Consider the following 12,770-nt stretch of genomic DNA (forward strand, 5'->3'; position numbering starts at 1 on the left):
AGTTTTTACTTGCTTCTGTTCTGGAAAACTCTTTGAATCCCAAAGAGTTTTTTCCATCAGCTCTTTAGAAGAAATTTATTGTTAAGTTAGTCAATTAATATTACCCCGCTCACAAACGTGATGGCAGTGTGCTTCATCTTGGTAGGAGTTCTGTTTGTTTGATTGATTACTGCTCTTTATTGGCTAAAAGCCTCATTTTCTCCCTTAACTTCCACAATGTCTTAACATATTTCTCTCACATTTAGTTTTATGTCTTAATGTTTAATCTCCAGGATTAAATATTTGTGTCTAATTTTTTTTAGTATTAGATTTTAACATATTAAAGAACCCTCATAGTGAAGAACCCCACCTAAACCTTTCAGAACATTCAACAGATGAAAATTTCTTTACATTCTATTGTTTAGAGTAACCTACAACATTCCAAGTAATGAAATATTTTCTCTCTTGATTTATAAAGAAAACATCTCTAGTTACTCTGAGACCAGTGATAATTTTCCTGAAGAACTTGATTCTGAGGGATTCCATATTAATTAATGGAATTTTACCTTAACTACTCTTTCATCCTTGTCTTGCATATAACATGATGGTTTTGTATTTCACTCCCCAGTTGCACTGTCATACAATTCATGACCTCCTTTTCTTAGATTCCCTTTCCCAGAGTCCTTAAATTCTCACATGGTCCAGTGTTGACCTGGATACCACTTAACTGTTCTTCTATAGTTTGTTTTCTGAAAATGAATACTGTGTTCAGATCACTGCTTTATATTATCCTATTCTTACATCTGTGTTGATTTATAATTGTCTGGTTACATCACATGTTTTTGCATTATTTCCCTTCCTGTGAGTGAGACAGCCTACTTTTAAAACTTGCACAGTTTGACAGACATTAAAAAAAAGTGCTTTAAATAAATGCATATGTGTCATGAGTGCATGAATTTGAATATTTCTAAAGCAGGTGTAAATTTAGTGGGAATTTTTTTCCAAGAGTAATGAGAGGTGTCCAGGTAAATGAACTCATTTCCTTTTGTAATTTTAGGAAAGAAGAACAATTTTTTAAAAATCTTCAAATTCTAGGCAGGGAATGAATAGGACCTGGTAGAACCTGGAGAACCTAGTACTAGCACCTCGGAAGAGACCCCCTGCTTTAGATATTAATAGAAGTGTCATTAAAGTGTCAATTTCCTTCTTTCATTCCTACAGTATGAGACCTTGGGTGCAAAATTCTGACACTTAAAAATTATCTAACATCACAGAAACCTTGTGACTAAACTCATTTCTAATAGCCATCATGTATAACATAAGGATTCTAGTTCCAGCATTGAGGATTTCTTTCCTTTCATGAAGGAAATCATGATGATAAATCATGATTTTAATGATTTATCTAGGATCACAGAATAAATAAGCCTAAATCACAAAATAAAAATCTTCAAACTCCGTATTATATTCAAAAGTAAGAGCCACAAGCCAAGAACACTGCACTGTAGGTAGCTATGTTTTACCTATTGTGATCTGAGCAGACCTCTGGCTGATTGCTCTGTGTCTACTCTGGGACCACTTCCCAGTGCATTTTGAGAGGACCAAGAAAAGATGTGGAAACCACAACAGATCAAAATCAGAAGGAAATGGGTCTGGCATCTATTCTCTCACCTTTTTACCTGATTTGTAGGAGAATGTCCAGTTTGAGAATGGAGCCAACTGAATGAGACCTTATATCTGTACAGCTGCAGTTATCAAAAGAGACAGATTGCCCCTTCATCCAAATGTTTGAGAACAAATTATCTTACCTGAGTGAGGGTAACAAACCAGGGAATTCCTAGAGTCTGACCTGTTACTGAGACATATAATATCACCACGAGTGATGTTTCCAGTGCCCAACATACTGTGAACAGCCCAAACAAAAGACTGTCATCACTAAGTAATATATTTAGGATATATTCGATGGAATCTGAGTGAAAAGTATCTGATTGTGCTGTTCTGATTATTCTAAATTTCAAAGCATAGTTGTTTCACCAAGGAGAGGAAAAAAAACCAACTAGTATCAAATTACTCAATAACTTAGATAACAGGAGGACATGCTAAGCAGAATAATTCAGCTTGGATATCATATTCATTCTTCTTCTATTCAGTTCCTAACTTAGAAATGAATTGTGTACCGTAAGTTCATTTGGCCTACATTATCCTATGATAACAATATTTATGGTGGTGGTTAGGTTTCCAGGATTGGTACAAATGCCCACTTTATAAAATAAAACATATGCTTGAAGTATAAACATTTACAGAAGATGTTTTCAGTTTTTCACAATAAAATATAAGAAATGTTTAAACATACTTCTTCATAGATGGGTACTTGAAGAAAAGTATATTTCAATCATATGAGAAGCTAGAAAATGGCAAGTTTGTGCAGGACTTTAGGTGGATTTATGGGCATTTTCAAGATATTTAAAGATTAACAACATTCATATAATTTAGGCCTAATTTTATTTTAAAATTTTAACTCTCTTCTTTCCTTGGTTCCTGTAATATTCCACAGACCCACACCTGTGTTATTAGTTATGACAATACAACAGAAGAAAAGAGTAGGAGAAAGAGATGATGATTTCTTTTTTCTGAAGAAACAGAGAGTGCAATGAGAGATATATAAGAAGGGGTAAAGTGGTCAAAGTGGTATATTTATAAATGAGGAAAATTATCCAAGATGGAATTATGTCTATTGCCACAGAAATTAAAATATAGGAATTTCACTGCAGACACAAATCTTCTCAGAAAAGAAGTAGATTGTGGGGAAGAGATGATGAGTCAAGCATCGGACTTACAAAGGGACAAGGCCAAGGTAGGCCAGAAGCAGATACCAGTGCAGGCAAACAAGAAAAATAGAAACCAGGACCTGAACTGGAGAAAGATTGCCTGAGTATAATGAGTATAATCAAGGGTGGTTTCAAACCCAGCCAGGAAGATGAACTAGCTCAATATAGAAACCATACCCAATTATTGAGTTCTAATTAAGTGCCAGGCACTGTATTAATTTCTTCACATGAGTTATTGTAGTTATTCCTCACAAGAACCTCAATGTGGATAGTACCATCATGAAGGCCCATATAGTAATATTATTATCCCAATTTTATAGATAAAAAAACTATGACATAAGGAGGTTAAATAACTTGTCTAAGATAATTCAGAGGGTAAATGGGAGATATGAGACTTGAACCTGGGAATTCTGGTATTGGGTCCCTCACTGTTGTATGCAGACATCTTAAAAGAGGATTAAATGATCTAAACCTAGGACAAGGGAGTCTAGGAACAAGACTATCCAGAGCCTTGATCAGATTCTGCTGGGGTTTACTTGCTGCTTCTGATGTCATTGGTAACCTCTATTTCCAACTATTTGGACCTCCCAAATTCCTTAAAGGTACCAGGTAACATATATCAAATCATATAGTTACCCATCCTAGCCACTAGGTGGTGGTTAGTGCTGTCAACTTAAAATGAGTATTTGCTAATATGAATAGGGTGAAAAAAGACAAAAGATTTGCAGTTTTCAGTGGTTAGATTAGGCACTCATTTTGCACTGAGGTGGTAAGTTACTAGTGGTGAGATGGTCAATTATTTTTAAAAAAATAATGTAAAAGGGACAGATTCTCTCATTCTCTAAGCATTTACTATCTATTGTGTGCCAGACACTGAGGTAGAAGACACTGGGAACACAAAGATAAGCAGCATAAAGTAGCATGTGGGATGTAAACACCTAATTAGGGTTATGTATCAGTGTAGTGATTGGCTAGGTAGAGTTATATACCAGATATGAAATTGAAACAAAATATCCCAAAATGAAGTACGTGCATGTGTGTGTGTGTGTGTGTGTGTGTGTGTGTGTGTGTGTGCATAGTCAAGAAAATTTATTAAAAGTTTAGGTATGAAAATACCAAGATGTAAAGACTTTACCAACTAGGCTGTAGGATGCGGTAGCATTTATAGAACAGATTAGGGGTCTATCAAAGATACCTGTATTATCAGAGTATGAATTATGGTTTCTTTATTTTGAATGACAACGACTCAAATTTTAATCAGTTGTATCTGATCACCCCCTGACTATTGAACTATATGTGTTTGAAGATCTTGTCGACCAAACCTTATTTAAATAATGAGTAGTTCCTCACTTTATATAAGTTAAAGACATCAAACTTCTAGAAGTTCTGGTCAGATGATATAACCAGCATTATTAGACCCATTTAATAGTAAACAGAATGCAGCAAATTATGTGAATATGAAATGAATTATTTTTTTTTGTGATATATATCAAAGACATCAACATGGAAAACAATTTAGAATTTCAAGTTTGGATAAGCTTGATTTTCCCATCTGTCATTTTTGTGCTTCGGAAAGCCTACATTTGGGAAGCTGAGATCAGATACAATTTTTGTTCTTAGAATGCCAGTTAGTGTTAAGATTGATGTTACATTTGTGTCTCAAGAAAACACGAGGGTTGATATTATCATCCATGTTGGCCAAAGTGAGAGAATAGAAGCGTCTGAGCTAGCTGTAGGTTCAGTATCACCAGAATGAACCCATGCCTGTTTAGCCAAACTGCCACAGGCCCATGGGAGTGGTTAGGGTAAAACTTAACCTTTTCTAAAGCTTGGATGCCTAAATTGTGATTTCCATAACATCTGGAAGAGTCAGCTGTGAACATGGCAGTAAAGGTATTTACACTGTAGATGCAGGCATAGGCCTTCTTGCTAGACCCTCTAAAAGAATGACACTAAAACCTATTTTGTAAGATAGACCATCTAATATCGCATAAAATATGTAGAGTACAGAAAATAGCAATATTCTTAATTATTAATTTAAACTACTACTGAAAATAAGCAAATTTAAATTTTCACTCTACCTCTATCAATGTGTGTGAGTCTGTAATCTTCTTGACAAAACTTGAGTGCGTGTCTCTTACTAGAAAGCACACTATAGCAAAAACAGGGTCTCATCAATTTATAACGTAAAGGATAATCATAACCACATAGAATGATTCAGTGTCTACTTAAGTATGAAAATTAACCTGTCACTCTGAGAGTTACTCAGAATTTCTTTAAATATTAGATTTTATTTGATTCTACAATTTGAAGGCTTTCGGAGGATGTGTCATTTGAGCTATTATCTGCAATTTAGATAGATAGATTTTTGGCATAAAATGATGAGAATAAATACTTTCCAGGAAGAGAGAACACAGGATCAAAGTCACCAAGTTGTGAAAATTTAAAGTTCTCAGAAGATGCAGTAAGTCTTCCAATTTGGCTAGAACGATGAGTTATTAATTGAAAAAACTTGGAAAGTAAGATAGGAAACATAGTTTAGTAGCAAATTCTGAGGAGCCTTGGATGTATAATTCATCATTTTGGGCTTTATTCTGCAGGTAATACAGACTTATTGAAAAAACTCTGAGAGCAACAGTAATAACCTAAGAGAAACGATTCCAGACAGAATAGTCTGGCATCTGTGTGTAAAAAAAAACTCAGTCTGTTGCTACTGAAGAGAACAGATAAGGTATCAGTATTATACTAAGACTTCATTGGAACTCCCCCAAATATATAACAACAAAGGCAAACTTAAACATAATCCAAGGTAGACTTAGACATAGAGATTAATAAAAAATGATTACGTATTAGGCTACTAGATTAAAAACTACCTAAATTACACAATATCAGCTTCAGTTTTTTACCACATTATATTTGACGTTTTGAATGGGGGTGTGTGTGTGTGTGTGGAATTAAAGTATATCATTGAATTAATTTTATTTTTATTTGTTTCTCTACTAAAGACAACTGCTGTGTGAGATTTTCCATGCTGAAAGACAATTTGTTTAACATTTTCAATATATAATTATTTGACTGTTAAAGACCACATCAGAAAAACTAATTTACTCATGAAGCAGCTTATTATGCCCTCTGATCATTCCTTTTGAAAAACTCTTACACTCAGCATCAAAAACATTTACCCATTTCAGAGAAATCAATCTCAACACACATGATTCTATACCATATTGATGGTATTAATCATATCATATGTGATACTGCTTCAGTTATTTTACCTATTTCAAAAACTTAATTTAAATCTCATCTTTACTGCCTTTGCTCTTATTAAATAATAGTGCTTTAAAGCTTAAGAAAGATGACACTCAAAATAGAACCATCTTTCTTTATCTTTACTGGTCCTGTCCATAGCCTTCCTACCTACCAGTAACACCTTGCCAGAGTCAAACACTTAGAAATGCTTAATGGAGTAAAAAAAAGAAAAAACCTTATAAGGATGTCTCTAAACTCTCTGAGGAAATGGTACAGAGAAAGGAGATCCTAATCTAAATTTACACCACTCTTAGTTTTGAAGACTCTAAAAAGAATATTCTAGTTTGAGGACAGGCCTGAGGTTTTGATTAGTTTTTGCTAAAGTAATTCACTACATTAACAAACAAAAGAGGAAAAGAAATATGATCATGTCAGGAGTACAGAAAAAGTATTTGATAAAGTTCAACATCCATTCCTGATAATGCACTTAAAAATTTGGAATTGAACAGAACTTCAATTTGATAAAGATTATCTGTGAAAAACTTAAAGCTAACATTATGCTTAATGGTGAAATACTGAATCTTTTCTGACGAAGATAAAGATAAGGAATAAGCAATGGTTGTCTGTTCTCACTAGCTCTATCCAACACTGTATTGGAGGTTATAGCCAGTGCATTCAGGCAAGAAAAAAAAAAAAAAGGAATTCAAATTGGAAAGGAAGAAGTAAACTTGTCACTATTCTCAGTTGATATAATTGTCTATGTAGTAAATCTGACAGCATCTACAGAAATGCTCATAGAACTAATTAGTGAGTATGTCAAGGCTGTGGGATATATGATCAATATACAAGATCAATTGTATTTCTATACTCTAGTGATAAACAATTAGAAATTGAAATCAAACATATCACTTAATGGAAGCAACCTGTGTCCATCAATGATGAATACATAAAGAAAACGTGGTATATATGATGAATATTATTTAGCCGTTAAGAAGAAGGAGATCTTGCAATTTGTGACAACTTAAGCCTCAAAAAATTGTAAGAATTTAAAATGTACAGATATGTTCTCTGACCACAATAAAATTAAAACAGAAATCAACAGCAAAAAGATCACAGGTAAATATCTAAAGAGTTGGAAATTAAGCAATGCTTCCAAATACTTACTGGGTCAAGAGGAAGTCTCAAAGGAGATTTTAAAATGTATGTAGAACTGTATGGAAATGAAATATAATAAAAAATGTAGTATAGAGCTAAAGCTGTATGGAAAGGGAAATTTATAGCATTAAATAGTTACGTTAGAAAAGAGGAAAGTCCTCATCAATAATCTGAATTCTTACCCAAAAAGAGTAGAAGAAGAAGAGCCAAACAAAACCAAAGAAAGCAGAAGGAAGGACATAATAAAGAAAAGAACAGAAATCATTGACATTGAAAATAGGAAAACAAAAAAGTCAATAAAACAGAAAGCTCACTCTGAAAAATAGCAACATAATCGATAAACCTCTAGGAAGACTGACAAAGACAGGAAGAGAGAAGATGGAAATAAACAATATCAGGAATGACATAGGAGTTATTTACTATAGATCCTGCAGCCATTAAAATGATAATAAGGGAATACACTCATAAATTCAAGAACTTAGAGGAAAAGGACCGATTCCTTGAAAACTATAAGCTACCAAAACCTAACCAAGGTAGACAATGTATGTAAATAGTCGTGTAACCATTAAATATATTGAAGTCATAATTTACAGCTCTCAAAAAAGAAATTTCCAGGTCAAGCCAGTCCCACTGGAGAATTCTACCAAACATTTAAGATTTAGAACAAGACAGGGATGGATGTCTGTTTAAGCCACTTTTATTCAACATGGTAGTAGATGTTCTATCCAGTGGAATAGGCAATACAAAGAATAAAAAAAAAGCACAGATAGAAAAAGAATAAATAGAACTTCATTTTGCAGATTTATTCTTGTAGATTTGCAGATGATATAGTTGCTTAAGTACAAAAAAAAAAATCCCAAGAAATCTACAAAAAACATGAAGAGCTAATATGTGAATGCAGCAAAATTGCAGGATACAAAATAATCACAGATAAAATAAGCTCATTTTTATATATTAACAATGAAATGTAGTTACAAAAATTAAACACAATACCATTACAATGGCTCCAAAGAAAATGAAATGCATAGGTATAAACTTATCTAAACATGTATAGGATATGTATGCTAAAAATAATATACTAATGAAGGAAATCGAAGAAAGCCTAAATAAATTGAAAGACAGAAGTGGCATGACAAATCAGTAGTCAAAAGACATTGCTGGGCTTCCCTGGTGGCTCAGTGGTTGAGAATCTGCCCGCCAATGCAGGGGACACGGGTTCGAGCCCTGGTCTGGGAAGATCCCACATGCCACGGAGCAACTAGGCCCATGAGCCACAGCTACTGAGCCTACGCGTCTGGAGCCTGTGCCCCACAACAAGAGGGTCCGCGATAATGAGAGGCCCGCGCACCGCGATGAAGAGTGGCCTCCACTTGCCACAACTAGAGAAAGCCCTCGCACAGAAACGAAGACCCAACACAGCCATAAATAAATAAATAAATAAATAAATAAATAAATAAAAATTAAAAATATATATATGTTAAAAAAAAGACATTACTCATTAACTTATGACAGAAAAAATTGGTATTAATAAGAAAAAAATAAAATTAGATCCCTATTACACATCATATACAAAAATTAACTCCAGATGAATTAATCACATACATGTTAAAAACAAAACTGTCAGCCTCATATCAAAACATACAGATGAATGTCTTGTAAATTGGTGATAGAAAAATATTTAAATAAGACATAAAAAGTATTGAATATATTTAAAAATTGGTAATTTTGACTGTATATAAATAATTAAAAACTTCTGTTCATCAAAAAGACCTTAAAAATGGGAAAATGCAAGGTACAAACTGGCATATTTGTAGGTTGCAATACACATAATTGGGAAATGATTAGTATCAAGAATATATAAAGAACTCTTACAAACCAATAAGAAAAAACAAGTAAAAGGTATGAGAAATATTTTTCAGGAGTGGAAACACATGAGACCATAAATCTAAGAGTTGTCCAACATCATTAGCAATTAGTAAATCAAGACCTCCACATGATTTACATTCATTTAGTTGGCAAAAATCTAAAAGTCTCAGAATGTCAAACGTTGAAGAGGATGTAGAAAACATAGCCTCTCTTACACATTGTTGGTGCCAGTGAGAATAGTTTGGACTACTCTGGAAAGCTATTTGCTGTTATATCCTGAAAATGTTTTCACTTACACTGTGATCTAGGTATATACCACTTCTAAGTCTACACCAAAAAGAAACTCTTGCATGTGCACAACTGGACACATGTCTTAGTGGCACTATTCACAGTAGCAAAAACTTGGAAACAGTTCTCATGTTTATCAACAGGAGAATGGATTAAAAGATGGGGTATAGTCAGACAATGAAATATTTTAAGACAGCAGCAAAATTAAGGAATTAAGCTACACTCAACAATAAGAATGAACCATAGCTTAATAATATCAAATAGGGACTTCCCTGGCAGTCCAGTGGTTAAGACTCCACACTTCCACTGCAGGGGGCATGGGTTCAATCCCTGGTTGGGGAACTAAGATCCCACATGCTGCGCCGTGTGGCCCAAATAATAATAATAATAATAATAATAATAATATTAATATTAATATTAATATCAAATAAAATATTTAAGTAACTAAGTCTAGAACATTACAGGGTACAATGTTCTATTTACAAAGTGAAAAGTTAAAAAATATGTTATATAAAGATATATAGTTTTAAGGAATATATATGTGTATATATAGTCCCTATAAATTGTATACACATATACATATACATACATATATGCACATCAAAGGAATATTGAACCCAGATTTTGGATGATGGTTACTTCTAGCTGAGGGAAAAGGAGGACGGACGGAGTACATATGACTAGATGTCAGTTGTCAAGATCTGAGTTTTTGTACTGGGTTGTGGCTTTATAGATGCTTATTACCTTATTAAAAATAACCAGCTAACAGACTGAAAAGAGGTTCTGAATGGATCAGTGGCAAGAGTGTGTCATAAACCAAGGATTATGCATAACACAATTCTGTATACCTGAATGCTTTTTTAAAAAGTTTATGGCTTTGTATTATACAAAATTTTGTCTATTTAAGGAAAATGTTAAATTTAATGTAAAGTACTTATTCAGGCTGTGTTTATACATTAACTTAGATGTATATAAAAACATTATATAAAATATTTTTAAAATCCTAAATTAGGTTGTTTTTGTCTTTATGAGAACTGTTTGAAAGCATTATCTATTTTACTCCATTTTCACCCCAGCAAGTTTTCAACCAACTTTGCTTTGCCTTCATCCACATATAAACTGTTTCTGCCAAGGTCATAATGACCCAGTAATTTGAAAATCCAGCATCATTTTTCAGTTATTTTACATGATTTCTGATCTCACTTGACACTGTTCAAACTTCTTCCTTTTCAAAAAACTCCCTGTTTGTTTTCCTTGATACCATGCTATCATGGATTTCAGCCCCATTCAGTTTGATTCTTCTTAGTCTCCTTTGTAGGCTATTTATTTTCCTGATCTTCCTATATGTTTCCTTCATAGTTCTATCCTGGTATTCTTACCTCCAGAGGCCTTGGATTACCTCCTGTGTTATGCTAAGGACTTTTAATCAACTCAACTGTTTTGCACGAGCCATCACAGAATCCATCAACTGAATCCAAGTGGCTCCAGGTGTCAAATTTTCTCCAGAGTTTCCGCTTAGTACACTACATCAATGTATTCAGCATGATATAAAGATATGTTCTCCCATCTTTGTTTAAGCTCAATTCCCATGATTCTGTTATTTTTTTAAAATATAACTTAAAAGCTCTGCAAGTTTTCTTCTCTAGTCTTGACTTGTTATTGGCTCACTAAATTTTCTTTTAAAAAGATGAGCACCCAAATATCTCTTTAGTGAAAGTAATTTTCTAGGATTAGTATTTATAGGACACAATAAGTGCCTTGTTCTAATAGAAACATCGATGTTGCCATGTTGCCACCATAACATGATGCATGGTACTATTCAGAGATACACATATGTCGAAACCTATTTGGCAATAATTTTATGCTGTAAGTTTATACCAATATCTTAAAGATAGTATGTGTGGCTGTGTAGAAAATAGGCATGAATACAGAATGAGGCTAAGCAGAAATGAGAATTGCTGAGAGGTAGAGAAGGAGAAGGGCCACACTGTCTAATCTCCTGGATTGAATTATTCTTTCATTCAAAAACTATTTATTGAGCACCTATGTTATTCTAGACACTGTTCTGGGTTCTAAGATTACAACAATGAACACAACAGATTTTTTTAAAAGGAGGAATGATCAAGGAAAGCAATATTGCAAAGGAAAATTTAGAGCAGAAATTTCAGTGAAATGAGGCTGGAGGTCATTTAGATGTCTGAGGGAAGAGATCTTGGCAGAGGAAACAGCAACTTCAAAGGTCCTGAGGTGGAGCAAGGTGTTCTGTACGGCTAAAGCTGAATGAGTGTGGGGAGGCAGTGGTGGGTAAGAAAGAGGGGAGCACTGACTATGGAGGGCTTGTGGGCTCATTATTTTATTCTGAGTGACATGCAAAACATTTAGAGTATTTGGTCCAATGTGTTAAATAATCTGAATATTTTGAGAAACAAAACCAAAAACAATTTTCTGTACCAGTATCCAGGCAGACAAGCAAAGAAAGGGATTCAAGCTATAGTGAATGATGGTGACAAATGGTGCTGATAAGTGACATAAAGTCTAAAATTTGTTATTGGTTTGCAATGTGAAGGTCATCTGTGACCTTGATAGAGTGATATATGTAGAGTAATGGACATCCAAGAGAGACTGAAAGAGAAACTTGAAGACAGTCCCATCTCTGAATTTTCTGGTTAAGAAAAGATTCCTTTTTAATGAAGCTATTTTGAATTGGGTTTCTGTCTTGTTATAGCAAAAGCAGCTCGATTAATTTTAAAAGCAAGACATTAAGCTGATTTCCAGGGTAACAGTTACAATGATGCTGTGCTCATAGAAAAAAATCTTTACAGGTCTACAACATAGACAAAACTCTGCTCACAGAAAGAATTGCTTTTTCATCAAAATTCCTTGTCCTGATTACTAGTGCCATTATTAAGAGCTATGCAACTGGATATTTGAAAAATTTGTCTCCAATATACAACTTGTTAATGCTGTACTATAAACGTCTCAGACTTGTCACAATCTTTTCTGCATTTAGTTCAGTAATATCATGTGGTTTAGCTTCTGCTCTTCTGTGTGTATTAAGCTAATCACTGATTGCAAATGTGCATAACTTTGTTTTATGCTATTTTATGTTTCACAGCAATATCCCTGTTAACATCTGTCAAGAAAGTTGCTATGGAAACTGAAGCATAACACACCATATTATACATACAGATTTAACATTTTGTTTTATATCCTTTCTAGTGGAAGTTTTGTGCATATGATCAGTTTTATATTACTCTGTATTTCAATGTCTTTTCTTTTCAATAAAAGCAGAAGTTATTTGATATGCTAATACTACACTGTCATGCATAGGGAATTTCTTTAAGCCTTTAAAACTATTTTGGCAGTAAGGTTTTAGAAAATAGAGTATATGGGAAAAGACAGCTAAAG

Source organism: Balaenoptera musculus, chromosome 12 (assembly GCF_009873245.2).
Source record: "Balaenoptera musculus isolate JJ_BM4_2016_0621 chromosome 12, mBalMus1.pri.v3, whole genome shotgun sequence".
In the NCBI taxonomy this organism is placed as follows: Eukaryota; Metazoa; Chordata; class Mammalia; order Artiodactyla; family Balaenopteridae; genus Balaenoptera; species Balaenoptera musculus.